Source organism: Orcinus orca, chromosome 16, assembly GCF_937001465.1.
Source record: "Orcinus orca chromosome 16, mOrcOrc1.1, whole genome shotgun sequence".
NCBI classification, from domain to species: domain Eukaryota; kingdom Metazoa; phylum Chordata; class Mammalia; order Artiodactyla; family Delphinidae; genus Orcinus; species Orcinus orca.
Genome location: NC_064574.1, coordinates 66,583,739 through 66,592,685, shown reverse-complemented (window position 1 = coordinate 66,592,685; position 8,947 = coordinate 66,583,739). Strand labels below are relative to the sequence as shown.

The 8,947-nt window shown below is 39.0% G+C and overlaps 1 long non-coding RNA gene across 2 annotated transcripts; it reads right to left on the bottom strand.

Annotated features, from left to right (window-relative positions):
* Positions 1-2,846: 2,846 nt before the first annotated feature.
* On the bottom strand, positions 2,847-8,896 carry LOC117201006 (uncharacterized). Of its 2 annotated transcripts, none has more exons than XR_004482904.2 (3): positions 8,641-8,896; positions 4,577-4,962; positions 2,847-3,388 (listed from the first exon to the last, which is right to left on the bottom strand). It is a non-coding gene; the product is annotated as an uncharacterized LOC117201006 (long non-coding RNA). The 2 variants fall into 2 exon arrangements; XR_007472181.1 differs by having other exon boundaries at positions 4,788-4,962.
* Positions 8,897-8,947: the final 51 nt, after the last annotated feature.

Below are 8,947 nucleotides of genomic sequence, written 5' to 3'. Positions count from 1 at the left end.
CTATACTTCTCTTAAAATTTAATAGCCAAGAGAGACTGGGAGAAAATATTGCTGAACATATATCCAACAAAGCACCTTTACTGAGAATACATAATATATTGAATATATAAAGTACTCTTACAATTCAACAATATACAATTCACTTAAAAAATAATTAAAGATTTAAATAAATAATTCACCAAAAAGATATATGGGTGGCAAGTAAGCACATTAAAAGATGCTCAAGGGCTTCCCTGGTGGCACAGTGGTTGAGAGTCTGCCTGCTGATGCAGGGGACAGGGGTTTGTGCCCTGGTCTGGGAAGATCCCACATGCCACGGAGCGGCTGGGCCCGTGAGCCATGGCCGCTGAGCCTGCGCGTCCGGAGCCTGTGCTCCGCAACGGGAGAGGCCACAACAGTGACAGGCCTGCGTACCACCAAAAAAAAAAAAGATGCTCAACATCATTAGCAGTCATTAGGAAAATGCAAATCAAAACTACAATAAGATACTGCTACACACCTACTAGTATAGCCAAAACTAAAAAGCCTGATATAATATTGATGAGAACGTGGAGGAACTGGAAAACTTATACATGATTGGGAGGAATGTAAAATGGTACAACCACTTTGGAAAACAGTTTGTCAGTGTCTGTAAAAGTTAAACATTTACCTACCATGCAGTTCAGCCATTCTACTCTTAGGGGTTTACCCAAGAGAAAGGAAAGCATATGTCCATACAAAGATTGACATGTATACACTGATGTGTATAAAACTGATGACTAATAAGAACCTGCTGTATAAAAAAAAAAATAAAAATAAAATTAAAATTTATCTTAAAAAAAAAGACACAAATTTTCACAGCAGCTTTATTTGTAATAGCCCCAAACTGGAAACAACCAAATGCCCATTAAAAAGTGAACAGGTAAACAAACTGTGGTATATCCACACAATGGAATATTATTTGGCAATAAAAAGGAATGAAATACTGATACCACAGCAACATGACTGAAGAATCCAGACCAAAAAATAGTACGTATTGTATTATTCCATTTATATAAAAATCTAGAAAATGCAAACTAAGGAAGAATTAGAGGGAGGGATTACAAGGACAATTTGGAGAGTGATGAGTACGTCTACTATTTTGATTGTGGTGATGGTTTCATGGTACATACATAGGTCAAAATGTACCAAGTCGTACAGTTTAAATATATGTAGTTTCTTGAGAGTCAATCATACCTCAATAAAACCGTAACCAAAGAACTACCTTATTTCAACTCATTTTTTTGTTTTTTTGAGATTATGAAATGTTCTAAACTTGACTGTGGCGGGAGTTCCCTTGTGGCCTAGTGGTTAGGATTCCAGGCTTTCACTGCTTTGGCCCAGATTCAATCCCTGTTCGGGGAACTGAGATTCTGCAAGCCATGTGGCACGGCCAAAAAATTTAAAAATAAACAAAAATAAAATTGACTGTGCTGATGGTTGCACATGTCTGCGAACATACTAAAAACCACTGAACTGTATACTTTAAATGGGGGAATTAATTGTATGGTATGTGAATTACATCTCAATTAAACTGCTTAAAAATATCTATCTATTGGGAATTCCCTGGTGGTCCAGTGGTTAGGACTCTATGCTTCCACTCCAGGGGGCACGGGTTCGATCCCTGGTCAGGGAACTAAGATGCCATATGCCACTGGGTGTGGCCAAAAAAATAAAAATATCTATCTACTTTTTTTTTTAAATTTATGTAAGAGTTTAACAAACTTTTTTTTACCTGGAGGAGATACTATAGGCAAGTACATGATTAAAAGTGGGAATGTATATATAGCCTAGAATCGGACAATAGCAAGTAGAAACAAGAACTCAAACAGCTCCCCATTCTGGGTCAGCAAACAGCTTGAAAAACCTCAAACTGCCATGAAGCGGGAGCATCATTTTACTGTGTACACATAGTCCCTGAGACTATACTGATAAGCCAAAAATGCTACTCTATGTGGTAAACTCTGCTAAACAGACCACATAAACACAGTACACTTTAGAGAGAGAATCTTAAAGTGCCCGACTCTAAAGGCCTCTGAGCCTCCCTTTCCTCATTTGGCAGGATGGGTCTTTCAAAGGTAGTTGTCAGGATTACACGAGATAACGTATACAATGTACTTGACATAGTCCATTGCACATGGTAAGCACTCAGAAAATGTGAGTTACCAGTATTATGGTATATACAGTAACCAAACTATGATAAAGACCTTGAGCTAATGGCAGAAAGGCAAATTCTATCCCTCATACTTTGCTTGAGAAAGTGTGGCAACATTTAGAACATTTCAGAACTACTTCTACCCCACATGGTTTAAATCTTTTGGAAAGTTAGTAAACAGTAATAACTTGTCTATCTAGAATAACTTATTCTCTGAAGAGTATAGATAACAGATTTTAATTGTGAAAACAGGAAAAACCCATATCATAGGCTAGGTTAAGTCATATCTTTAGAGGATATATTTAGGTTAAGGGAAGCAATTTTATTCATCAACTCTCCAAATCGTGTAATAAACAACAGGCTGGTATATTTTTTGGAGGATACACTCTCTACAATAATGGTCATGGCCATGGAATTTTACTAACGCTGTGGAATTCTAGGACTCCAGTCTTTTAGCCAAGTGTTTTTGAAACCTGGCTTCAGGAATCCATGATCAAGTAACTCTTCTTCTTTGTAACAGTCACAGGAATCTTAAATGTCAGGATAAAGCAAAATGACAGGCTCACAGGAAGCCATGTATTCTCCTCCGTAGTTGTGCGGAGGTTTAAATGAGGAAGCTCAGGAGAACAAAATTGAAAAGCTAAATGTTTAAAATTTACATTGCTCAGCTTTCTTGGGTGCTCCTTCCTTTTTTCCTTGAATCTCTTGCTTTCCATTATGTTTCTACAGAATCTTGTATAATTTCTGGGACTCTGAATCTTTGGGTCTCTTAATAAATGTGAATCATTTTTTCCAACTACTGATATAATCAGGTTTTTAATTCCTCAGCCAGGTAAGAGTTACATCTTTAATCCCTGTAGGAAGATACATGAAGAATCATCACATACCTGTGGGCAGATAAAGCCTGATGCCCCTTATGGAAGAAGGAAGAACATCCTTAGGAATGAGATTATCAACAGAGATCATCATGAAGTTACTGAAGAAGGTTAAATGGAAGACTTGGAAGAAATTCATAGTCAGAAAAAGGCAAAAGTTTTTCTGGATCAAGATTTGTCTCATCAGTGAGATGATGGAGGTCCAGGGGAGATCCTATTCAGTTTCTGAGAAAGGGTTTTCCTCAGGGCTTCTTTTAGGTTCTAAGTGACTCACGTGGCGCATGCCAATGTAAAGGCTGGCAGTAGCAAGAATAGCATGACAACAGTGATGGCCTGAAAACTGAGCAAAATTTCCATGTTATCAGAGATGAGACCACAGAAAAGGATACTGGTAGATCCTACCAGTGATGCCACTTGGTTGATTTTAATAAGCTGAAGCCGACTAGTGAAAATAATTTAAATAATTAGCCGACTGGTGAAATATCTAGTGAAAATTTCTGCAAACAGTACACACTGGGCTTGCTGAACAAAGGTAAGCGTGCTATCAAAAGCACATAATGATACCACCAGGTGAAGCCCACTAACCCAGTCACCTTCATGATAGTACTTCCAAGGGAGCCAAGGAAGCAGGAAGGCTATTGCATATAAAGGGCCACCACACAAAACAGAACTATGATATTGGAACAGCAGTCAGCCTAACAGTTGTTGTGAAAATACCCAGTCGGGTCGTTAAGAGCATTCCAAATCATTAAAATCATCTAGGAGAAAAAAAAAAACAACACCATAGGATTATTTTAGTTTATACTGATGAAAATGACCCCTGAATTTTTAATTAATGTGAAGTAACCAAAGTTGATCAGTTGAAAAAAAAAAAAAAAGCTCATTGCTTCCAGTATCTGTAGGGGGTGTACATACTGAAATATTAATAATAACAGCTAATACTACCTCTCAAAAACAGTGTACATTCACTTTGTGTTTAGGCAAACAAGTTTTTACATGAATTATTTCATTAAATCCTTAAAACAACCCTATGAAGCAGGTACTATTATTATCCCTGCTTTACAAGGAAACTGAGGACCAGATATGTTAAGCAACTTGCCAGGCTAATAAATGACAGAGCCAGGGTTTGAGCCAAGGCAGATGACCCCAGAGTCTGTGCTTTCAATCATTACGCTACAGTGTCTCCCCACAAGGCACACAGCCATGCCTCTGCAAAGAGTGACGGCCTGTTTACAGACCATGGCACAGTTTTACATAATTTCATTAGGAAAGGTTAAGATATTAGTGTTTGCCATCTCAAAATAGCAAAAACACTTATTAGATCAAGGATGTTGTTGTTGGTAATAAACAAGTAACATTATAAACCATACGGGTTTTTAAGACCATGAACTCTATCCATCCTGAACATCTAATTGGTAATGAGTTACAATAAAATTTGTGAAGACCATGGGTCATTTCAAAACATAGAATATCTTAATAATTCTAATTTTTCCACATAAGGGAATTTTCCAGATAACCAAAAGCTTACCCTTTAAACTCTAAAGCTGTTGTGTTTTGACAATCTTTCAAAAGTCTCTTTGCCGTTAAACAGAGGATCTTGGACATGGATAACCTCTTCTTGATAGTTAACTCTTTCAGCTCATGAGGAATCAGCTCCTTGCAAAATCACAGCAAGGCACAACTATGAGGAAGGAGAAACTCTGTCCTAAGGTGAAAGGACAACAAGGGCTCCATCTCACCTGCGCTTGGTAAAAGGCCACTTCTGAAATCTTGTACAGGTGTAAAAAAGCCTTTACATAGTAGAAATTGAAGATAGAATTTAGCATTTCAGCCCCTAATGTTATCCTAGAAAATGCCCAAGCAATGGTTTTGATATTTTAAAATGCCATTTTCCACACAGAGGAATTCTTCTTCCTTTAGTTTAAGAAAAAAAAAGAAATGGTTAAAATTCACTGCTTGCATACAATAACTGATGAGTGGCAAAATTCCACTGGACACTAGTTAATTTAAATAAAAGTTCAAAACCACTAGCTGTGAATACGCAACGAGATTTAATACTTTACTTTCTTATCCACTCACTCAACAATCTGTGAGATGTTGCCAGGAACCCTAATTTGCATAGAGTGTGGCTTTACTTGAATATATCTTTAGTATCTCTTCTAACTTATAAAAGTGAAATATATTCAAGAGTTTAGACATGTTTAACTAGTGGTCAGGGAGATGTGTTTATGGCAGTATTATCCTCCCTACTTGGGAGGTTACAACAGAAAAAAAACAATGAAGTGACATCCTTTAGCAAGTGTCAAAGAGAAGGAATAGCTGCAAGCCCTTCATCTTAGCATAAAGTTGTCCATTCAGTAGTACAGACTTGCACTGGGAGATTTATTTTTGATCTCCTCCTGACATTCTATGTAACTTTGGCCCAAAGCTAAGATGGATATAGAAAGAACACATTTTGGTCCTTGCTCTGATGTAAATGTTCCTCTTAAATCTGGCAGATTGTCTTACCCTTTCAGGGACTTGATTTATCCAACTGGAAAACAGGAAAAGGTTAACCAAGCAAGAGGTAGGTATAGATTCATCTTGCTTATTTAATCTTGACTATAGTTTTAAGATAACACCATGGGGACTTCCCTGGCGGCACAGTGGTTAAGAATCCACCTGCCAATGCAGGGGACACGTGTTCAAGTCCTGGACTGGGAAGATCCCCCATGCCACAGAGCAACTAAGCCCGTGCGCCACAACTACTGAACCTGCGCTCTGGAACCCATGAGCCACAACTACTGAGCCCGCGCACCTAGAGCCCGTGCTCCGCAACAAGAGAAGCCACTGCAATAAGCAGTCCGTGCAACACAACGAAGAGTAGCGCCCACTCACCACAACTAGAAAAAGCCCACATGCAGCAACGAAGACCCAATGCAGCCAAAAATAAATTCATTAATTTAAAAAAAAAAAGATAACACCATGATTTTCCTGTTTTATAATGGGCAGGTCTCCAAAATCTTACTGAAGCAGAAAACAAAAATATTCAGATAATTCGAGAGATGTTACCTGCTTAAACAATTCTTGGGAATTAAGCAGGAACCTCAGTCTATATTATCCAATTTCTTAGAGAAAGGGAGAGCAAGTTAGAAGGGGGAAGTGGGTATCTGGCTCAAATGATCAAATTACCTACGTGCCTGAGTTTCATTTTGCATCGGGTAGATACAGGAATGATTTTAATGCTATGGCAAGTAGAGCCCTAGAATTATCAAAAAGGGTTATGAAACCCATATGCAGACCAAGCATTGTCTGTAAACAGAATAAAGAATATTTTGCCCATTTGTGTACTAGCTTTCTTAAAATGTTTGTAGATTCTGCTGTAATGATACAATACAAATACTTGAACCGTTATCATTATGCATTCTCAAACTCTTGAAAAATACAAGTACTATTATGTGGAGGTCAGCCAACATTTCTGGCTTTAAAGGTAATTCTCAGGTTTGAAAACGCTGGGAAGTACTGTTGAAGACCTCACTCTAGGGAGTTACTTTTTGGCATAAGTGAGAATGAAGATTGAAGCTGAGGCCACAGGGTTACTAAGAGAGCCAAAAACAAGGGAGTCCGTAGAACCAAAAGCCAAGATACAAATTTAGCCCACCAAAATCTAGGCACTCTTTCTTAGTTTTATTTCAGGCATGCTAAAACAAGAAGCATGCCACACCCTCTGAACTGATCTATCATTAAGTCAGAAGGCAGGTATTTATAAACTCAGAATTTTGCAAAGAATCATAAGCTTGCTTAGTTGAGTTCAAATGTTTTTTAAAGATTTTGAGTTAAGCACCCATCCTGCCTGAAACATAAGGTTTATGTGATATATATATATATATGGTGAATATAAGGTTTTAATAACATTACAAAAAACTCCATAGCCTAAACTTCTGTTTATATATATTGAGAGGAGGAAGTAAAAATCTTCCTTATTTCTATCCGCAAAAGGAACTAGCAATATTTTGCTTTAGATTATTTTCATCGTAATAAACACTTATTTCAGTAGGTATCAAACTGAAAATCACCACTTAAGAATCTTTTTAAAGCCAACACTACTATCTAAAAACTCTCCTTACCTGATTTTACTATAGCAACAAAACACCAAAGAACAAGAATAGTGTATCTTTACAACCAGGAATAAAGGATTTCTGAAACTGGTTCTTCTGTAACACAAAATGTTTTATACAGAAGAGTTTAAAAGTAGCAAAATGGTGTAATGATTAGGGTGGGCAGGTGCACAAAATACTGGTGAATTATTAAATGAAACCCAAAACCCTCCTTTTAGAATCAGCTTGGGTTGTTATTCACTAACCTATTACTAAACCAAATAATAATGTTGCTGAAGAGGCTGCTTATGATTGCTTCTCAGCTATGACTATAGACTCTAAAAGAATGATGGAAACCCCTCCAAAGCAGGGTTTTTAGCACTGGAAGCTAACTTGTCTTTTTCAGTGCAATTTTTGTTCATGCTTTTGCAGGGGGAAAAAAGTTTCTCCAAATAGTGTCCTTAAAAAGAACACACTAATACTAAAAGGCATAAAGTCTGGTATGTGGGGTTTTGTGGGGGGGGGTGGATTGCCATTTAAAATCATCAATAACTTTAATTCTCCAGACTGTTCTTTTTCGTTGTTGTTTTGTGTTTGTTTTTTGAAGAATGTTAAAGGGCATTTCAATACAGTTTCCCATTTGACCTGGAGTCAAAAGGAGTTTTGCCATGGAGAAAAAGCACTTTCAATCTTGCAGATTAGTGGCTGTGAAAGATGAGTCTCTTGAAGGTCAGAGGCATGATTCCAGCCCTTCAGCTTCCACAAATCACCATCAGCAAATCCTAAATCCAATCATCTCTCTTTCCAAAGAGCTTTCTCTGTAGTGACTTACTTGTAAATTAAGATAGTTGGTTTTAGTTACTGTCTTTTGGCTCTGGGCTAATAATATCTCTACCAGAATATTGACAAGCAGGGCAGTACAAGCTACACAGGGGACCTAGCTTCTTTCTTAACCTAGCAATAAAAAGTAGATCAATTACATTTTACCTTTTAGTATACCTGGATTCAGAAGAAAAGGATTTGTGAGTTTACCATTCCTCTTTTATTACCTCTTCCACGTTTATTGGCTGGCATTCTACTCTAAGCTGTCTTCTGTCAGCCGTACCTTTACCATTACATCAAGGCTGAGAACATTGACCTTCTGGTCTGTCACCCTACTTTAGAATTTCTGTGCTTTGTCTGCACGATGATGGTAAAAGCCACAACCCATGAGCCGTATTTATTTTGTTACTGTCTGTGGAGAACAGCGTTCACTGCCCTGCTGGCCATCAAGTGCTCGGGCTGCATTCTCTTCTTTCCAGGTGTAACGTCATGACTTCAGATGTTTAACTGTGCAGTTAGCTTCAACTGCACCCCTTCCTGCCCCCAGATACTCAGGTAGGTCTGAGGCCCACCATTTCAGGGGGAGTGAGTACAAATTCTCAGTGGGTTAGAGGCTCAGATATCAAGGAAAAAACAGCTAACTGCTCTAAACTTCCGACCGACCCTCAATTTCCCCGCATTAAGCAGAGCAAACCTGGGAGTCAAAAGACCAGTAGGGGCCGGCAGGGCAGCGGACCTCGGTGTCCCGGCACTCCTCGCGCCTCCCGTCCGCAACCGCCCACTGCTCGGAGGCCGGACTCCTGCCCCTCACACCCACGCAGCCCGTCCATCGGCTGGACATCCATCAAAGGGGCCGCGGAGGCCGCCACCTCTACACCCCAGCAACCCGAACGCACGCCCAGAAGTGGCTCAAAGCAGAGGAGGGGGCGGGGTCTTCGGCCGCACCCCTTCTCCTTTTCCCGCCTCCTTTGTTTCCTTCGGAGTCTCCATTGGCTGCTTGC